General features: G+C 43.7%; 1 protein-coding gene and 1 long non-coding RNA gene across 3 annotated transcripts in view; one reads left to right on the top strand and one right to left on the bottom strand.

Annotated features, from left to right (window-relative positions):
* The window catches only part of LOC138769908 (uncharacterized), a 65945-nt gene extending 59288 nt beyond the window's left edge, over positions 1-6657 (top strand). For both annotated transcript variants that reach the window (XR_011359345.1, XR_011359346.1), the window contains exon 3: positions 6075-6657. This is a non-coding gene — a long non-coding RNA (uncharacterized lncRNA). The remainder of the gene's footprint in view (positions 1-6074) is intronic.
* The window catches only part of CLMP (CXADR like membrane protein), an 88761-nt gene that overhangs the window by 28417 nt on the left and 37946 nt on the right, over positions 1-22398 (bottom strand). The gene's annotated exons all lie outside the window — the stretch shown is intronic.

The raw sequence follows: 22398 nt of genomic DNA, 5'->3' as shown, positions 1-22398 counted from the left end.
GCAGGTCATGCAACTTCCATTAACATCTATGGGAGTTACATAAACTGCGTAACAGTGTTCTCCTCCTTGAGATAAGTAGGACCTTCCCCTGTCTGACAGTATCTGCTTTGCTACAAATGTCTGATATGGGAATACCTCTTTAAATTCTCTTGGCTGGTTTTATTGATTTTGTGCAAAGAGCCTTTGCTTGTGTTCTGTATGTAAATGAAAAATCCTTTCTCTGTTATCCTAAATTGTAGTTTAGAAAATCACATTCCTATATTGAGACTTTCTATATAGCCTGTTATAGATATGACTATGTTCATTCTCATTGCTACTTACCCAAATGGGTCTTGTAATCTATTTTTGTTATGTAGACACGCTCTCTGTAGGGGCAGCTAATGATGTGTGCAAAGAAAACACATATAAGCTCAGGGAAGACCTACAAACAGATGGCGGCATAATTGAAATTGAAACTATTGGTCTGGCACCACAAGGAATCAATGATGCCCTCAATGCCTTCATGTCTACCTAGGCAGTTTTCAGCCATTGTTGGATTGCTGCCCATTTATTTGGCATTGTCTATGGAAAGATAGTTGTGTTGTGTGGTGTTAAACAGCGTCATTATTGAATTTAGTCTTTCTGATGAGCTCTCTACCTTTGTAAAGAAGCACAGAACATATAAAAAGTAGTGAAACGACGCAAGTTATATGAATCAATCCCTGAACAACAACATATTACAATAATTATAAGTGGCCCCTTTATTAGAGCCCCCTGCACTCTCCTCATTAGATCTTCCCTGTATGGACATTAGACCCGTGACATGAAGCGCAGCATAAAATACAGTAGTCAGTTTCCGTGTGAATCCACATTAGATGGGAAAATCCAGGGATCTGGGCTACTTGGAGCAAGGCCTGGTCATCAGGGCAAGGCCAGCTAGGGCCAGGATTTCACTGCCAACCATATGCAGTTTCCCAAAAAATGGATCCAAGGGATGGAAACCTTGTTGCTGAGAGGGTTCAGAAATACTTCATTGGCTATAACAGTAGCTAGCCAACTCCAAGGCCATTGTGTTTAAGAGAAGCAGAAAGATGAGACTCTCAGGGATGGGAAACCTTCGGCCCTCCAGCTGTTGCAAAAGTTCTATTCCTATCATGACTGGACAGCCAAAGATTTAGCTTTAGCTGTCCAGGCATGATGGGAATTGTAGTTTTGCAGCAGCTGGGGGCCGAAGGTTCCCCATCCCTGATCTAGAAAAAGTGTGAAAATTGCAACAATGAACAGTGGAGAAACAGATGGATCAAGACCTCCATGGAGAAACATGGCTGGTCAGTTGGATCTATATCTCTATTTAGAAACATGGCCGGTCAGAATTATCCAGATCTCTGTGGAGAAACATGACTGGTCAGATGGATCCAGATCTCTGTGGAGAAACATGACTGGTCAGATGGATCCAGATCTCTGTGGAGAAACATGGCCGGTCAGATGGATCCAGATCTCTATTTAGAAACATGGCCAGTCAGATAAATCCAGAGCTCTGTGGAGAAACATGGCCATTCAGATGGATCCAGGTCTCTGTGGAAAAACACGACCGGTCAGATGGATCCAGATCTCTGTGGAGAAACACGGCCGGTCAGATGGATCCAGATCTCTGTGGAGAAAAAAGTCCGGTCAGATATATCTAGATCTCTGTGGAGAAACATGGCCATTCAGATGGATCCAGGTCTCTGTGGAAAAACATGGCCGGTCAGATGGATCCAGATCTCTGTGGAGAAACACGGCCGGTCAGATGGATCCAGATCTCTGTCGAGAAACACGGCTGGTCAGATTAATCCAGATTTCTGTGGAGAAACATGACTGGTCAGATTGATCCAGATCTCTGTGGAGAAACATGGCCAGTCAGATAAATCCAGAGCTCTGTGAAGAAACATGGCCGGTCAGATGGATCCAGATCTCTGTGGAGAAACATGGCTGGTCAGATGGATCCAGATCTCTATTTAGAAACATGGCCAGTCAGATAAATCCAGAGCTCTGTGGAGAAACATGGCCATTCAGATGGATCCAGTTCTCTGTGGAAAAACACGGCCGGTCAGATGGATCCAGATCTCTGTGGAGAAACATGGCCGGTCAGATGGGTCCAGACCTCTGTGGAGAAACACGGCCAGTCAGATGGATCCAGATCTCTATTTAGAAACATGGCCAGTCAGATAAATCCAGAGCTCTGTGGAGAAACATGGCCGGTCAGATGGATCCAGATCTCTATTTAGAAACATGGCCATTCAGATGGATCCAGGTCTCTGTGGAGAAACATGGCCGGTCAGATGGATCCAGATCTCTATGGAGAAACATGGCCGGTCAGATGGATCCAGACCTCTGTGGAGAAACACGGCCGGTCAGATGGATCCAGATCTCTATTTAGAAACATGGCCATTCAGATGGATCCAGGTCTCTGTGGAAAAACATGGCCGGTCAGATGGATCCAGATCTCTATGGAGAAACATGGCCGGTCAGATGGATCCAGACCTCTGTGGAGAAACACGGCCGGTCAGATATATCTAGATCTCTGTGGAGAAACATGGCCATTCAGATGGATCCAGGTCTCTCTGGAAAAACATGGCCGGTCAGATGGATCCAGATCTCTGTGGAGAAACACGGCCGGTCAGATGGATCCAGATCTCTGTGGAGAAACACGGCCGGTCAGATGGATCCAGAGGTCTGTGGAGAAACAGGCCGGTAAGATGGATCCAGATCTCTGTGGAGAAACACGGCCGGTCAGATGGATCCAGATCTCTGTGGAGAAACATGGCCGGTCAGATGTATCTAGATCTTTGTGGAGAAACATGGCCCGTCAGATGGAACGATATCTCTTTACTAATAGTATAGATTTGACATAAGCAGCATGATTCGATAAACCCTTCCTTCCAGGTGTGAACTGGTCAGGCTGGTGGAGGAGGTGTGATGCTGAGGGATGTCTTCTTGCACCCTGGCTCCTCCTATACATGTAGATGATCATTTGGACAGTAGGAAATATCTAAGCAGTATGGCGACGAACTTTATTTTCCTATGGACGCTGATTTCCCTAGGGGAACTGTCAGCAGAACAATCGAACAACCAGAGTCATATGGTCAGAGATTGGCTGCAGGAACATGATAGTGAGTCTTCACTTCTTTCTTGTCCTTCGCAGTCCCTAATATTTATCCAATAAACGTCTATTAGATCAGGTAGAACAGGCTGTACAGAACATATGAGGACCTCCACCTAATGTGTGGCAACTGTACACAGGCCAATATTTCCGCAGAATTATTTGATCACCCAGTGGGATGTATACCACAATACACTGAGGTTGATGACATAAGGAGGGGGTTCTAATAAAGTGCCAAAATAGTGTATGCATCCTGTGTGCCATTATCACATACAGACAGTGAAGAGGGTGCTATGGTAAACTAGCTCTGCGGCCCTTTCGCTCTCACGAAAACGATGGTGTTTCCTAGTGATGTTAGGAACAGCCCTTTAAACAGACTACATTAAGGAATTTCTATTCATGCAGGTGTCTGGTTAATCAGAGGTGACATAGCTATAATCTAGGTCCTTGGTCGTAAGTGACCACTTCCATAATGTATTTAGACTTAACAAATGAATGTTAATTGTAATTTCTGTTAATGGAGGAGGCGGCGAGGAGTTTCTGTGGATAATTACTTGCGCTCCCTAAGGAATCTTTTGCTTGCTGCTTGTTAAACAAAGCTCCATGTCCAGGACAGCTGCTTCTCATCAGTCTTCTTTGAAATTCAGGGTCAGAAGATGAAAGGTCACCGTCTCCCATGAGCCTCAGCAGTCCCCAGTGCGTGCAGCCTGGCTCGTGGTGAGTCGCCTCTTTCAGGAGATTACTATCTTCATATTAAAAACAATGATCACCCAGATTAAACAGATCCAAAGAGATGCCGAGTCCTCTTATGTGCCTCTCAGGAAGAGAGAAGAGGGTTCAAGCGTGGTTCATCCCAAGCACCACTAGACAGGAATGTTTATCCCCCTCCAGTAGTTCCTACACCTCCTCGGAGGATTAGCTCAAACCAAAGGACAGATCTGGAATTGCTGCCAAATGTAAAGAATTTCCAACCTCCAGGGAATACAAATTGCAACACAGACAGTTTTAGCTGCAGGGAGGTTGTTATTATTTTTAGGAAGAGTCTGTAATTATATCTCAGGCATAACATTGAAATGCGCATACACTAGAGCCAATATTCCAAGGATGGATAAGAGAACATTGCCTCACCATTGTATACGCACTACACATATACGGTATGTAGTCTGAACATACAGTAGAAGCAGGATGCATTGGGGTTGTCTGGTATTAGTTATTGATGCTTAATGAAGGCTAAGTTCACACACCATAAAATACAGCTGTAATTTTCTTGGGTAATATGTGGCCATAGTTTCAATATAATAGTGCTCCCCATTTAAAGGAGGAATCTGTCCGGGAGGGGGGGATAAAAAAGAGGTCATATTTACCCGCCCCTGGACCACAGCCTGCTGTAAAAAAGAGGTCATATTTACCCCCCCCTGGACCCCAGCCTGCTGTAAAAAAGAGGTCATATTTACCCGCCCCTGGACCCCAGCCTGCTGTCTACTTAGCTCCCCTCCGGCTACATCACGACCCGGCTTCCAGATACCCCGCTCATCAGGACACCACTGCAGCCACTGATTGGCTGAGCGGGCTAAATCCCACCAGCTTGTGACATTTTAGCCAGGTCGTGATGTACCCAGAACCCAGGAAAAGATAACACCAAGTGAGGTATAGGAGCCTGGTCTTACGGTACAATGCAGGCACGGGGACAGGTACATTTAGTGTCTTTCTTATTTCCCCTCCACCCTCTGCAAGTAATGATTTTTGTCCCCCCCGACCGGACTTCTCCTTTAAGTAGAAAATAGGATGGCAGTGTACACATCATATAGAATAATGGCTGTAATTGATTTTAATTGATTATTGATTCTCCAAATAATGAACATTCTCCTTATTTACCACCTGCTTTTGCAATTTTTTTTCCTGTATGTGAACATAGCCTTAGTATTCCAGCACAGTACCAGTATCACCCTGTCATGGTGTCAGGAGGTGTAAATCATGAATGTTGTATCTTTTATTCAAAATACTGCTTATTCTCTCCAGTTTCACTGCCCAGATATGTATCTCCGTGGTTACAGACTACAAACCAATCCTAGGTTTAGTCTGATTCTCCAGTCATGTTGTTCTACTCCCTGTCCCTTCATACAGAGAGGCACAATGGGGGAGATAAATAAAAATTCCAATTCTTCGACACTGTAAATTTGGAATAGACAGTGCAAAAATGCCCCAGATATATCATGTGACACTGGTGTATCTGTAGACTAGGTTTGTACCACCTATGAATTTTTTATGCCAAACATTTTCAATAGAACTTGATGCATTTAAACCACACCCACTTTTCAGCAAAGAGGCACTTGCTTTCCAGTAAACCATGTTCTTCTGCTGAGTGTGGCATAGAGTTTTTAAAGAGTACCTGCTACTATGTGCTGCCACATGCTCTCTACTGCCGAGGCAATATCCAACGCCCAGCAAATTCTGTCTACAAGCCTTGTTATTAGAATAGAGTTTGTGCATGAAACTCACCGAATGTGGGACCTGATCTCCCGAAGTGACCTGCGTCTCTCTACGCTCGAAGGGCATGTGGTTGCGCATAGTGACAAGTAACCATTAAAACTAGAGATGAGCGAACCACGTTCGGGTTCGAGTCGATCCAAACCCGAACGTTCGGTATTTGATTAGCGGGGGCTGCTGAACTTGGATAAAGCTCCAAGGTTGTCTGGAAAACATGGATACAGCCAATGACTATATCCATGATTTCCACATAGCCTTAGGGCTTTATCCAACTTCAGCAGCCACCGCTAATCAAATGCCGAAAGTTCGGGTTCGGATCGACTCGAGCATGCTCCAGGTTCGCTCATCTCTAATTAAAACACATTGAAAATGTAGTGCAAAGCATGTAAGCCAGGGTTTTTTTATGCAAATTGTACAAGATATTTGCTGCAGGGAGTATTATGTATTTCTTTCATTGTTTTTAAAGGGCACCATGTGATGTTTTTCTCCTGAAGGTTTTAAATAGTAGGGATCATGTGCTAGCAGTGACCGCCAGTGATCAGCTCATCAACCGTGGATCTTCTGGTGACAACGGATTGTTCTATCCTAGTAAGGCTACCGTCACATCTATGTCACTCCCATTATAAACCTCGCTTGCAGATTCTGTCAAAAATTCTGGACAAAATAGTGCAGCATACCAGGCACACCATGGACGAAAACCCAACAAACCCCAATAAAGTCAGAAGGCTCTGCCAGTCAACTCGTGTTTCCATAATTTGACGCATCAGTCACTGTCGTTGTTGTTCTGCTCCTTTGCAAAATGTTGGGAATGCCGAATGCAGATGTGAACAATCCAGAAGACACCTAATCATATGATAGTTATTCAGTCAACACCTGTATACTGTCGTTCTAAGATTCCCCACATCGTATTGTTTGCTTTATGACTTGACACGACAGCTTCTCATGTATATATCAGTCCGGTTTTATGTTTAGACTACATCTTGCTAGAGAAGCTTTCCTTCCATCACATTGGTATATGGTATACTTAAATCCTTGTAAAGTAAAACACTCAGAACCTCCTTTTGCTTTCACTGTGAATTTGCCTATTTTCTTCAATATACAGTATGGAAACCGGGTCAAATCAGGACAGGACATCAACGTTCCTCAACTTGAGAGTTTTATATTCAACAGCAATTACTTCCCTGTCGACTGAAGTGTTCTCATAGTATGAATCGGCTACTTGCGCTCTCCTGATGATTGACAGCCTGTTGCTTGGCAACTTGTAAATTCGATAAAGTATAGTGAATAAATTTCTAGTTCTGCCAAAGTTGAAGAACAAGTTAAATCTGAAAAGTACATTTACGAAGGCATTTAACCCCGTTGAAGTGTAACTCGGCTTGTCATTTTAGGAATGTCAGGGACTTTCAGCGGCACAGTGTAAATGGCGGTGACTGTTGACAAAGGACTCTCTGAAATTGTCTTAGGGCATTCTTGTAGGTCATGGTCAAGTTATGATTAAGTTGAAACAAACCAACTTGTGAGACAGTAAGTCCTGAGTCGCTGTTTTGTCCAAAATCTATACCAGCAGAGAATATGAAGTGGAAAGAAAAGAGCTTAAAGAGGATGTACAACCTGGTACATCCTCTTTAACCTAAACCCACTGATGGAACGGCGCCGGCACGGGGAAGCCGGTGCCGCGGTCCGTTTTTTGGACCGAGGCCCAGTTCCCGTGCATGGCGCCGTTCTATGAACTGGAACCCGCCGGTGCTCAAGCACTGGAGGTGGGCCGGGCCGCCCCCAGTGGGAGGGAATTTCCTACCCTGTATGACGCGGCTCCCTTAGAATGAATGGAGCCGCGTCATACAGGGAAGGAAATTCCCTCCCACTGGGGGCGGCCCGGCCGACCTCCAGTGCTTGAGCACCGGCCGGTTTCGGTGCATAGAACGGCGCCGTGCACGGGAACCGGGCCTCGGTCTGAAAAACGGACCGCGGCACCAGCTTCCCCGTGTCGGCGCCGTTCGATCAGTGGGTTTAGGTTAAAGAGGATGTACCAGGTGGTACATCCTCTTTAAAGGGTAACTTTAATGATTAGTGGGCAACAGGATACGCTATCAAAAAACCTGCCGCCGCTCTCCCAGGATGCAGGTACACGCCAGATACGGATTCCTTACAGCAGCACAGCTAATCATTCCCAAATCGTTTAGTGTAATAACGCGTTGTTCGCTCGTTCCCTGGAAAGGAAAGGACAAGCGCAAGAATGACCGGAAGTAACGATCATCGTCCTGTGTAATAGGGTGAATGATTGCTTGAGATCGTTTATCGTTAATCACCAAAAAATCGCCCCATGTAATACCACCCTAACTCATCCAGAGAACGGAGATGGAGCAGCAGTGCACTTTCCTGGTTGTATTGTGAGACCTGGTGCGATCTGATGACATGTTGGAAGTTACTGCAAATGACCGTAATGGTTTAAACACTAGAGAAAAGCGGAAATCGAGTCTGATTGTTCTGCAGTTGAATACTGGTGGCTGAAGAAGTTGGTTCCCGGCCCGAGGGGGTTAATGGTGCTGAGTTTGACAAACTCTCAGCGGGATACTGCAAGTATGTCAGCCCATTGAAGTGAACGGGCAAGTATACCCAGCAGATTTTGCTTTAAATTCGCAGCTTGAAATCCGCTGCAGATACGTTACGTGTGAAGCTACACTGAGTTAGGTTCCTTGAAACTTTTAACACTCTGTATTTTACTCCCTGTGGATAGAGAAGATGGGATGCAGCCCTACAACCATCTCCTAAGCCACCAGGAGTCAAATGCAGAGAGTTTGGTATTTCCCAGAACAGAACTTACTGTGGTTTCATTTATCTCTATATATAATGTTGTGCTGTATCTTATAAAACAGGTTTTCTTCTATCCGAGCCGATGTCTCATCCACTCTCCGCACTACATAAATCCAGAAATACAGCTGTTTTCCATAAAAATGAGTTTTAATTGGCAAATTCCCAACTGGAAAGAAACTTACAGCAACAAACAAATAACTATGGACAGGCCCTGCATAATTCAGTGGATTCAGGCTGAAAGCAGCATTTATGCGTTTAATAGGTAGAAAAGAATATAATAGCAGGGAATGGACAGCATAAATTAATGGGCTGGAGAGCGGCGATTTGTCAGTGTGAACGTGCGCTGCAGCCGTGAGTATCTCCTGCCATAGACGGGATGCGGCTCACCACATGCTAGCTGCTGCGTGGAGCACCCTGTCTGCAAGAATAATGTATAGGACATGAGTTTGATGCCCCAGTTTTTACTGCTCAAAATAATCTTTCTCTAACAGACGGAGATTAAGTTAGTTAAATTAGCACGGGCCTAAATATAGCGTCTGCGGTGACATGATTAGATATGTTACTGGATGACATAATAGCATTCTGCCCTGTTTGTGATTACTACGGTAATGGGATTTTAGGCGGAATCTGAACTTCCCTGTACCATCCCTTTTAGTGACTGATGTAACAATGACATTAGACCGTACCCAGACTGAAGTGTGCGCTGGAAACACATTACACAGTCAGATGTAAATATGGATTCATCTTAGTTAGGGTGCCTTTACACAGAGAGATTTATCTGACAGATTTTTGAAGCCAAAGCCAGGAACAGACTATAAACAGAGAACAGGTCATAAAGGAAAGACTGAGATTTCTCCTCTTTTCAAATCAATTCCTGGCTTTGGTTACAAAAATCTGTCAGATTAATCTCCCTGTGTAAAGGCACCCTAAGGGTCTATTCACACATCAGTATATTTTTCACTCCGCTATTTTTTATTAGCAATTCTGCAAATTTCCATCTGAATTGCACCCGTATACTTTGCTGATCCTCAAAAAAAAATCCAGTCACTATTTGCAGATTGCGGATCCGTATTTTTTGCAGATCACATTTGCAAAAATATGGATCCCATAGGGTTCTATTGGTGTGTCCGTGAAGGAATTTCAGTCCGTACTAGGGCCTGTCCTTTTTTTGCGATACGGATCACAGCCCTTTATGCAACTACGGATGTGTGAATGAGGCCACTGAATTACATTCAATTACAATCCTGACTCCAGATTAGTTACATTGTCTGTAGCAGGGATTTCAAACTTGCGGCCTTTCAGTTGCTGCAAAATTACAATTCCCATCATTCCTGTCCAGGCAAGATGAGAATTGTACTTATGCATCAGCTGGAGGGCTGTGAGTTTGAAACCTGTTGTCTATAGAAGGTAGGAAATCTACCTTCTGTCCTAGGGTAGAGGCTCACGCTGTTGCTCCGCACTGCCCACTTGTTCTATACTGCATCTCTGCTTGTACAGGTTGGTGGCTGTCAGTGCATGGAGTCTAGCAGGAAGATGGTGCATGGAAGCCTTGTTTTTGCACAGTATTATAGGAACATTCACAAAACAGCCATTACAGTGAAATAAAGGGATTTTTTTCAAATCATTGATTTCTATTGTTTTCAAAGTGGTAAAATGTCTTTTTGGTGCACATGTATAGATTTAATGGCTGTAATTTGTATAGCCATGAAGTTTGATTTTGGGCCATAAATAGCCGAAAATACCTTCCAAATGTAAATAGTGTAGAGCAAAACGCAGCTGAACATGTGTGTGTAAGGTAAATGGGCACTGTCAATAAAAATTTTATTCAGTCAGGGTCTGGATGTTCAGATTCCCATCATGAGTGGAGAAAAGTACGCACTAAGGTACACTTCAAGCCTTCATTTAAAAAAAAAAAGTGCCTTTTTAGCCTTAAATTTACTGCTCAAAGTGTGGATATAGCCTTTGTATGTGTATCTGGGCAGCTGTATACTGTGTGTCACATTAAAAAACAATCAGGATTAATAGACCCAGAAACATACTAAAGCTGATGATTATTAGCCTTATGGGCATTCCTGTTATGCTGTGAATGACGCCCGTGATGCTCACTACTATTAGTTTTTTGTCTCAGCAGCTCAATAGTTAGATGTCCTCTAGATGTGATTAATAGCTCTGAGGACATGTTATTCCACAGTAAGCAGGCAGGCCTTACAGAGCATCCATACCCTACATACACTATAGAGAGGCACAGAAACTATCACTATCCAGCTATAAACATTAAGGCCATTGAATGCCTCTGTTCAGGGCCATGAAAGATTCATGTGATTGTTCCATATGTCGCGTATATGGCGTAGCGGCTCACCAGTGTCACTGCCTGCTGTTGGTTTATTTCTGCCCTTATGGCTATGGAGAATAACTATACAGAGAAGCTGACAATAGCCATCATAGCCAGATTATTATGTGGGTATTCTAGCAGTATTCAGTCACATATAATGTATTTACTTACCGGTCATGTTTATTGATTATAACAAGGAGACCACCCCACTTATTCTGCACTAATATCACATATAATATTGGGTGGATAATAAGATGGGTGTCATAATTCTATACAGTGATCCCTCAACTTACAATGGCTTCAAGATACAAAATATTCAACATACAATGTTACTTTCTGGACCATCGTAACTTGAGACCAGACTCCACATACAATGTTACAGACAGTAAGGATCTGCAGCACATGTAAATAACTAGGTGATCAATTAATAAAAGTGGCCATTTTACTGATATAACCCCAGTATTACTGAAATACATGCACTGGTTGGCTGCCTAGTAGTGATTCTCTGAGTATAGTGTGATACTACATGTCCTGTGCTGCTCTTTACCTGGGCCAGTTTTCCATAGAATTTTGGTTTCAACATACAATGGTCGTCCTGAAACCAATTAATATTGTATGTTGACGGATTACTGTATATTTCTAGCAACCATATAGCATATTGGCATGGGAGTAGAGTAGAGAAGAGCAAATCGGGTTCGGATTGAGTCCATCCGAACCCGAACATTCGCCATTTGATTAGCGGTGGCTGCTGAAGTTGGATAAAGCCCTAAGGCTATGTGGAAAACATGAATATAGTCATTGGCTGTATCCATGTTTTCCAGACAACCTTAGAGCTTTATCCAAGTTCAGCAGCGACTGCTAATCAAATGCCGAACGATCGGGTTCGGATAGACTCGAACCCGGTTCGCTGATCTCTAGTAAAGAGCACCATTGACCCTCTCAATAGATATTCCCTGCCAAGACCTGGCTCAGGGCCAGTATTAGCACAGGGCTTACTCAGGCAAGGGGCCCAGTGTTCTAAAGTTCAGCCCACTCACTGCAGTGCAGGGTGAGCGCTGAACATCAGAAAACACAGGAGAAAGGAGCAGCACCTGCACATAGAGAGCAAAGGGTGAAGGACCTGATCACATGACCTGAAGGTCCTCAACCTTACAGTGTGAAGAGCAGGCCCACAGAGAGAAAGAGGGAGAAGTGCTGTGTGTCTGTATGTGTGTCAGTCAGTCAGTGTCAGTCCCAGGCAGTGTCCATCAGTCAGTCAGTGTCTGTGTCAATAATGTGTGTTTGTGTATGTCTCAAGTGATGTGGGGCACTATATGGGGATTGGGTACTATGTGGGGCACTATATGGGGGCATTGGCTACTATGTGGGCACTATATGGGGGATTGGATACTATGTGGGGCACTATATGGGGGCATTGGCTACTATGTGGGCACTATATGGGGGCATTGGCTACTATGTGGGGTACTATATGGGGGATTGGCTACTATGTGGGGCACTATATGGGGGGATTGGCTACTATGTGGGGCACTATATGGGGGATTGGATACTATGTAGGGCATATATGGGGGCATTGGCTACTATGTGGGTACTATATGGGGCATTGGCTACTATGTGTGGCACTATATGGGGGATTGGCTACTATGTGGGGCACTATATGGGGGGATTGGCTACTATGTGGGGCACTATATGGGGATTGGATACTATATGGGGCAATATAGGGGGGATTGGCTACTATGTGGGGCACTATATGGGGGATTGGCTACTTTATGGGGCACTATATGGGGGATTGGCTACTATGTGGGCACTATATGGGGCATTGGCTACTATGTGGGGCACTCTATGGGGGATTGGCTACTATGTGGGGCACTATATGGGGATTGGCTACTATGTGGGGCACTATATGGGGGATTGGCTACTATGTGGGGCACTATATGGGGGGATTGGCTACTTTGTGGGGCACTATATGGGGGATTGGCTACTATGTGGGGCATATATGGGGGCATTGGCTACTATGTGGGCACTATATGGGGCATTGGCTACTATGTGGGGCACTCTATGGGAGATTGGCTACTATGTGGGGCACTATATGGGGATTGGCTACTATGTGGGGCACTATATGGGGGGATTGGCTACTATGTGGGGCATTATATGGGGGCATTGGCTACTATGTGGGGCACTATATGAGGCATTGGATACTATGTGGGGCACTATATGGGGGCATTGGATACTATGTGGGGCACTATATGGGGGATTGGATACTATGTGTGGCACTATATGGGGGGATTGGATACTATGTGGGCACTATTGGGGGGATTGGATACTATGTGGGGCACTATATGGGGGATTGGATACTATGTGTGGCACTATATAGGGGGATTGGATACTATGTGGGCACTATTGGGGGGATTGGATACTATGTGGGGCATTATAATGGGGGATTGGATACTATATAGGGCATTTTTGGGGGGATTGGATACTATATCGGGCACTATTCAGTCAGCAGCATGTGGTGACTGTAGGGGAGTTGCTATGGGGGCGTGGCTATGGAGGGTCGCTATGGAGGCGTGGCTATGGAGGGTCGCTATGGGGGCGTGGCTGTGGGGACCACGGCGCACATGTCCCTCTTTGCTCTTTGCAAAAGTTGGGAGGTATGATAGTAGATGGATGAGGGGCCCGCTGAGGATCTGTTTCCCAAGGGTCCGCAAAAACCTGGAGTCGGCCCTGACCTGGCTAGTCTATCCAAGCTATCCACTTGGCATCATGTTTACGTATGGAACACACATTAGGTTTGTAACACCCCATCTCTCCAGTAGTATCTATTATGGACTTTTTGTTGAAGAATATGACTGGATTTAGCCAGGAAGGCTTGGTACAACTATGGTGGGTGAATGATGTGCAGGAGAAAGGGACCTTGCCATGGGCCCTATCATTCAGTGATGGGAATATACCTTTATTTGTCCCTATTACAAAAGGGGCTGGCATTGTTTACAGTGTAAATATACACAATGTCGTCTAGCGGCACCTCTTGAAGGTAGATATGAGCTTGCAATTGATAGAATAGAGGAGCTTTCCCATCTGTACTGGTGAGAATAACTGGTAACTAAACTCTTATTAAGATGAAGTAGTCCATCACGGATTACTTCTGAAATGACTTTATCCTCTGTCTTCTCCTCAGTGGCGTTTTGATAAGGTTAAGCGATCACATTACCATATAATCTGGCAGTAGTCGGGCATGTTTGAAGTAGTGCAAGCTATAAGTGACGTAATGTCACATCTCCAGACATCTCTCATAAGACTATCAAGCAAAAATGACAGGAGACGAGAAATTATTTTTCCCCTTTACCATTGATTACAGGCCCCTGCAGGGTCTCATGTGTCTATGATGATTTCAGTGTAAGTTTCTACACTGTACGGGAGCCTTGACCTCTGGATAAGAGTGCACTGGACAGAGTATGGTACGAGCCATAACATATTTCCTTCTGTCAATTACAAGCGTAATTGGAACTGTCATGAAATTGTGTGACCATATAGAAATACAAGGAGGACATTCAGGTCCATACCTATCATCATTTACACTTGTTATCCCTCGAAGAGAACATTTTGTCTATAGACTCAAAGGGTGGGGAGTTAGGGGTATCACACAATACGGTATGAAGCTGTGATGGGAAATGTAGAAGTGTGGATTGAAAGTGACGTCGTTTATGTGTCTGCAGTACACGGCTTATAAAGATCAGCAAATTTACAGTAAGTTCGGGTTTGTGAAACTCCAAATGATCGGCATTTGACTCCCAGTGGAAGGAGAAGATGGATGCCTGGAAAACATGGCTATGGCCATAGGCTGTATTTATGCCATAGGCTGTATCCATGTTTTCAGGTCAGCCCTAGGGCTGCACCCAAGGGGGGTCAAATGCTGAGTGTTCAGGGTTACACAAACCAGAGTGTAAGTTCAATCATCATATATATATATATATATATATATATATATATATATATATATATATATATATTTATTTATTTGTAAAGGTGTTGTGCATATGGCAAAGTCATGTATTCTAAATAGCAGCACCTTCTAAGGCTTAGTTTTAGACTGAGCTTACAGTTTTAGCTGCAATACATAATTCACAGCCTAAATTTCAAGAGCTGTACTGCCTACATTGCAGCTACATGCTAATTTCTGCAACTTCAATCAGAAATCCACCGTGAGTAGATGCAAAAAAAAAAAAAAAGAGAACCCGTGGAGACTCATTTAAAAGTCTTGAAACAAGACTAGCAGGATATCCTTCCCGGAAGGACTCAGCCAAGGGGCAGCTCCTGTGGGGAAACCACCAAAACCACCATATTAAGTGGCCCTATAAGTCAATGTAATGACAAGGGAAAAACCAAGGCCAGGTATCCATCCACAGACAGCTGTTTTGGGGTGTTGCCCCTCATCAGTGTGGAGCAGGATTCTGGCTAGGTGGGTGCAATGCCTAGTAGAGCCATAAGAAGACGGATCGCTGATCTCAGGGAGATCAGCCAAACAATAACATGTTTCCCATGGAGCAATGCACCTAGGATTTCACTGCATTGAGCACTTGAACCAGCAGCAAACCATGAGTAGATGGCAATGGTGGGGATGTGCCAGCTTATGGGCTGCAACACAACCACATGCAGTTTCATAAGTTGCCATTAAAGCAGAGCGATACAGCAATCTTCATGGTTAAAGTCACCAAACAGAGATTCATTGGTCCATTAGATTCTGGTTATGATCAGCTTCCTGCATGACGGCCAGTCCATGTGAATGTGGTCCTGTTGCTCCATGAAATTACCACTCCCAGAAATCAGCGCAGGATGATGGCTACACACAGGCTGCGGGAATGTATGTGCTGCATTGTGACCACAAAGCTGCAATCTTTGGCCATGCATTCTATGTTATGTAGTCACTATGTAGCCCATGCTTTGTATAGCTGCAGGCATTACAGTAGGATACCTCTCTAATATGGTGTGATGGTGTACAGTATGGGCACCATATCGCCGATCCAAAATACAATGTGCATGAACCCTGTGCTGCCAGTTGTTTCTCATTCCTATAGTATATACTTAGTGAAGTTTATAGATAATGTGAAAGACTAAAATAATAGAAATCTCGGAATCAGTGATTTTTTTGTAGTCACCTAAGACTTATCTATAATAATAACAAGAAAACTATTTTATATGGTTACTATATACCATTATATTCCCATCACTGCATTGTAAAATATTATTATATTATATGGGACTGAGGCTCCTCTCCATTGATTTTGTCGATTATTCCGCCAATTGGTTTTTGACCTCGGTCACTCCTATCCTGTGACACATAATTGTCACAATCCGGTCATTCTTTTCCATCACTGTAGCATGGCGGCAAATTGCTTTTTCCAAAGGGCCTGAATGGGATTTTAAGTGCTTTCCCCAGAGGATATGAGATGAAACCGGTACAACTTTCTGTAAAGCCTAGCTGCCATTACACACAGCCGTGTTACACTTACACACAGACGCACACAAGTACCTGCTTGGCCTTTGACTCGTTTTAGGGCAATCGAGGTTGACGTTGCTGCAGCTGGGACCAGTAAAAGACTTCTCCATCAGCAGGAAATGTCAGGATTGAATAAGAGGGAGGATAACAGCAGCGACAGCGTAATCTATCATTTCCAGTTATCAATCTGTGTATTATTTTATTTTTTTGCAGTGTTAATCTGTCACCTGCCTCAGGATCCATTCCCTTCCGTTTTATCCCTTTCTCCTTCTTCATATGTATCTGGATTTCTATTACAGACAAAACACAATGGCCGCTGCTTATTCACCTCAATGTAAGTTATTGTCGAAGGTGGACGTCATTGCTCATTAAACCTTATGAGTTTTTATTTTAAGGGTAGCTTCACACCTACCGTATCGCAGCGGATTTGATGGTGTGGATTTGCAGTGGATCTGCAGCAGATCCGCAGCAGATTTGATCTAAATAACTGAAGACAGCATCAAATGTGCACCGTTAAATCTGCTGCGGATCCTTTATGTGTGAACGCACCCTTAATAGGAAAGCATTAACATTCTGAAAATTCTCTGTCTCATTAGTCACCTTGTGTGACCCTAGCATAATGGTCTCAAACTAAACTACAACTCTCAGCATGCTCGGACAGCCTACATAAACTGCCCATAGGGCGCCTCTAAATCCACCTATTTTATGGCCGTAAAGCATTTGAGTTCATTGTGGGAAATGCCATGCATTTTACTTTTCATTTTTTTTTAATATGTGTTATTCTTAGGCTACATTCACCCATTTCATAAGTTTTCCGTAACTGCGGATCCCCAATTACGGACAAATTTAGGACCCATTGATTTCATTTGGGCTGTTTACACTGTTCATAGTTTTACAGATCCGCATTCTGCAAATATTACTGTAATCCACAAAAAATATGGATTATGGACAAAGTTTTTGTGCTTTGCAGACAGTTGCAGATATCATATACAGTCTTGAAAAATTACTGAATGCGTGAATGTATCTTGAATTTATCCGTAATTGCGGATCCACAGTTGAAGACACATTTAGGGCACATTCATTTCTATTGGGCTGTACACACTGTAGTTTTAAGGATCTGCAATCCAAAAAATAGTACAGTGGCGTTTTGGTTTAAGAGCTCACAGTTTTTCAAAATTGGGACTTGTTTTAAGAGCATTGTTTTGGTTTAAGAGCTCCCTGTGCTGGGTGGTAGCGCGAGTGGAGGAGGGGCATGGTCTGCATAGCGGGGTCTACAGCACTGTATTCTGACCCCGGAAGTCTCCCTCACCTTCCAAATTATAGCAGATCCACTTAAGGCTGGGGCTTACATCAGGGGACAGGACTGTGGAGGTAATCTCTCCATAGCTGTAACCCCTCTCTCCCTGGGCAGAGAGTGCTGCATGTATGTGCCAACATCTGACCTGCTCATTCCTCCATGCTCCCTGCAGTCTCTGTCAGCCCTTGTGTTTCCTATACTCTCCATTACTGTACAGTAACTAATAATATCACATATTCTGCTGTTTCTGAATGTTTGTTTCATTTGTTTTACATGTTATTCAGAATAATAATCATTATTTGTGGTGTGGAACCAATTGTCTGCATTTCTATGATTTCTTATGGGAAAATTTGATTTGGTTTAAGAGTGGATTTGGATTACAAGCACGACCCTGGAACGAATTATGCTCGTAATCCAAGGCACCACTGTATTTGTATTTGCGGCATGGATTCACCTATAGAGGTCTATTGGAGCATCCGTAATTTTTGGTGATACATATTTTTTACAAAAGTTAAATCCGCAAAAGTACAGATCATTTAAAGGGGTTGGCCTCTTTATAGTAAAATAGTTCAGTGTACAGTATTAGTAACTGTACTCATTGTGTATACTGACAGCTGCTCCCTATGTGTCCTATAAAACTAAAATCAGTCTCCCCTCCCCCAGGCTGTGCTGTTCTGCTCTGTGGTAAGTCTGTCCATAAGATTGCTGACATGGAGGAGTATGTGACCAGGCCCTGCTCCCCCAGTGTCCACTACTGAGCCTGTATATGCTTATGGAGGGCACGGGGTGGGGGGAGGGGGCATCTTATGGACAGACTCACCACAGAGCAGGACAGCACAGCCTGGAGGAGGGGAATATAATTTAAGCTTTATGAGGTACACAGGGAGCATGGCCCGCCCGATTGATCGCCCATCCACTCGATAACCTGCCCCGAGCGCCCCATTACCAGCACCCGTTCGCCCGCAGCTCCCCGGAACGCACTCAGCACCTGTTAGGCCGCCGCCCCCTCACACATTTTCTCCCTCCAGCAGACACAGTGACGTCATATCACTGCGCCTGCTGAAGGGAGAAGTATGCGGGGGCGGCAGCGGTGGCCTGCTCCTCAAAGGCTAGAGGAGAAGGGGAGACAGGGACCTACTGTATGTATTAAGGTGAGTATATTGTTGTTGTTTTTTTGTGTGGGTGTGTTTGGCAGTGCAGGAGGGAGCAGAGCACAGGGGGGAATTGTTACTATGGGAACAGCCGGGGGGGGGATTATCACTATGGGACAGAGCATGAGGGGATTATTAATAGGGAGTCAGCATAGGGAGGTTTTTACTATGGGGACAGCACAGGGGAGATTGTTACTATGGGGGCATAGCACAGGGTGGGATTATTAATATGGGGACAGCATAGGGGGGTATTTTTAGTATGGGGAGAGCACAGGGGCGATTATTACTATGCCGGATGCAGCACAGGGGGATTATTAGTATGCTGGATGCAGCACAGGGTGAATTATTACTATGGGGAGGAGCACAGGGGGGATTATTACTATGAGGACAGCACAGGGGAAGATTATTACTATGGGGAGGAGCACAGGGGGGATTATTACTATGAGGACAGCACAGGGGAAGATTATTACTATGGGGAGGAGCACAGGGAGGATTATTACTATGCCTGACGCAGCACAGGGAGGATTATTACTATGGGGGCAGCACAGGGGGGATTATTACTTTGCCAGATGCAGCACAGGGGGGATTATTACTATGGGGACAGCACAGGGGGGCTTATTACTATGGGGGCAGCACAGGGTAGTTCAACGGTCCTGACAGGGAGCTGCTGTCAGTATATACAGTGAGTACACTTACTAATACTGTACACTGAGCAATTTTACTATAAAGTGGCCAACCCTTTTAACTATCACTTTCCCATTTTATTTTGTGTATCTGCAAAAAAAAAACACAGATTGTGGTTATTGCATTGGTGATTGCGGACGACGATTCCGAAAATAGTAAACGATTCTGTAAAATTATTGAATGTATAAATGATGCCAATAAGAAGTGAGTATTCTGTGCATATTACATTGTGCTAAATCAGGCCAAAAATACATGTCAAATAGGTTTCAAAATGGAAATAAAAGAACACCTCTAAAAGTCACATGTAAAGCACATGGATCCCAGATCAGTTTTTGCCACGTGTATACTTCTGCTTCTACTTCACACTGTGTGGTCATTCCCCTTACGCTACAGCCATATGCTCGTAAATGCTGTGAATTTTCTTTTGTAAAAAATCTGATACATTGCAGGTTTTAGGCAATTTAATGATTTTTGATCATTACGGCCACAATGACAGATGCAAAATGATGTTGTGTGAATATAGTCTTATTGGGAATTATAACTTTCCCATTAAAGTCACAAGAGAATATCCACAACAAATCTGCAGCATTTCCACACTAATGTTTAGATGCTGCAGAGCTGAAATCTGCACAACAGGTCAATATTCACACAGCTTATGTGCAGATTTTTTTTCACATTGTGGAATCTCGGTCAGTTTGTTGCTTCTTCTTTCTAGATCCACTTCTCACTTTGCACCATAATCCACATGGTTTTTGTGCGGATTTGCTGTAGCAGATTTAGGGGCCTTTAACACAGGACAATTCTTGAGTACAAAATCGTTAAATCGTGTGAATTTAAGCAATAATCTTCAGGTGTAAACGCAGCAACGATCCAACTACGGCCAAAAATTAGTTTGTAGGTCGTTGACCGCATTTTCTAAGCTAACATCAAAACCATTGTTAATCTTTCTCAAGTCTTTTAGTGCAATGCTCATCCTTCACAGAATTCAGATACAAACACAATTACAAACATTCATGGGATATATATGAACACAATTACGATCAGTCTTCACAGTATACATACGAACGCAATTACGATCATTTTTACAATTGTAGTAACGACAGTTAGGTTCCCAGAGTATGTTGTAGAGATTCTAATTGGTAATTATGTATATATATATATATATATATATATCAGAAGCAGGCCTGCTCAGAGAAAACGTACAGACGCACTGTTGGTGTCTTGCAAGAATTCTGGTTTATTCGGTCAAAATGCTGAATATTTAAGGCAAATTTCTGTCTACATGCCCAAATATCACAAGATTAATAGTTATATTGTGGCTAGCACTCGTGCTTTGTAAGACCCATGTGACCCAAATTAGCAGGAAGCACCTGAGTACATAAGGGGAGGATCTCCTAGTGTTCTCCCATTCTACCTGCAGAGGAATGGAGAGAGAGGTAAGAGCTTGTTCACACTTGTGTTGCTTGGCATTCACTTTTTCTGCCGGTGGCGCCTGCGGGGTTTGGGGTGCCCTTTAGGGTCTGGTCCTGTGACAATGGGGTTGCAGGGCCATTCCGTGGCCCCCTTTCTCTGCTTGCGCACGCTTTGCGGGGATTGTGGTCGCTGACCGGCACAGTGATGTTTTTTGGTTAGGGACTCATGTGTATCAGAGGACCTGCACGTGGTACATGAGGCAATATGGTTTGGCCAAATTATATACTCACTTCTGATGTTGGTTTTAAATGTAGCTGAATAAGCTTTCGTGTCAGCCATGGGTGCGATGTGCAGCCATTTCTGTCTTTTTGGCTTGTGCATATCAATAGTTATTGGTTACATCAATATATATCACAGAAGTATGTATAGATACCAGGTGGACATTCTCAAGACGAGCTTTTTTAGGCAAGAGATAAGACTAGCTTATGTTTAAACATTCCATATGCAGATATTTATTTAGTAGATTTAGTGCCCTTGTAGTCATCTGAACACAGCCAAATGAATCATTGCCCATCTGTGTTACTGACCAGTCGCCTGACGACCCAGATACATAAATATAAAATCCCATCATATTCCAATCAGACAAACCCTGCGCCGCGGTTCATATATTCACCATAAAGTGTCATTTTCCTCTAAACGGTTATATACATATTACTACAATCCTGGTGATTTACAGGAGCCCTCCGCCTATGGTCACATAAATCTTCTTCCTTCCTGTAATGCTCATAAGCCTCTGGTTATGTCTGTTGTGTGTTTCCTGACCCCCAGCCCATCACTACTCCTCCACCTTGTTAAATTTCCAGAGGCTTGGAATTCAGCAGCAATCCCCAGTGACCCCTAACAAGGCCACCTATCAAAGAAATCCATAAAGCTGCATTACCGGGGCTCCTGGGGGAGCAAGACGGAAAACAAGTCAACTACATATACGCCTGATGATTTTTTTCATAGCTTGTTTATCCATACATTTCACCTCTCTATAGTCTTTTGTCTCTTTTTCCCCCCTCCTTGAAAAAAGGAAATGTTATATAAGAATGAGAACTAGCAGAAATAAATGTCGAGGATGGCTGAGATTTGCAGCCCGGAGTCGGCCTTCTGGTTCCTAACTGCATAATCCATCACATACAAAGTCATTTTAATGTCACAACATTTTAATGTCACTGCTTTGCTAATGTCAGTGCCTCTGATTCACTTTTTAGTGCACAGATTCTCAACGTTTATCTCCCAAAGGACATTTTAGGGACTTTAAAAAAGATATTTGATGCAAAAAGTATGAGATTTCTCTCTAGAATATCAAAGATTCCTTGGGGGATAGAAGACTGTTTCTAAGGTTCGGCAGAACAAGCATTTTATAAATCATCTAAGTTTTTCTTCCCTTTTTTAAGAGGATTGCTAACATACAGAAATTGATTTTTGGCTCTGTAAGACAAAAACCCAGGTGGACGCTATAAAGGTATCGCAGATATTGTGTGTCCTACGTTCGGCACAGTGTTAGCGGTGGTAAGATGTTACTTAACCTGATTTACTATTATACTTGCATCACCACAA

The sequence above is a fragment of the Dendropsophus ebraccatus genome, chromosome 12 (genome assembly GCF_027789765.1).
Source record: "Dendropsophus ebraccatus isolate aDenEbr1 chromosome 12, aDenEbr1.pat, whole genome shotgun sequence".
Classification (NCBI taxonomy): domain Eukaryota; kingdom Metazoa; phylum Chordata; class Amphibia; order Anura; family Hylidae; genus Dendropsophus; species Dendropsophus ebraccatus.
The sequence above is the reverse complement of the archived record's forward strand: the minus strand, read 5'-3'. Positions and strand labels throughout refer to the sequence as shown.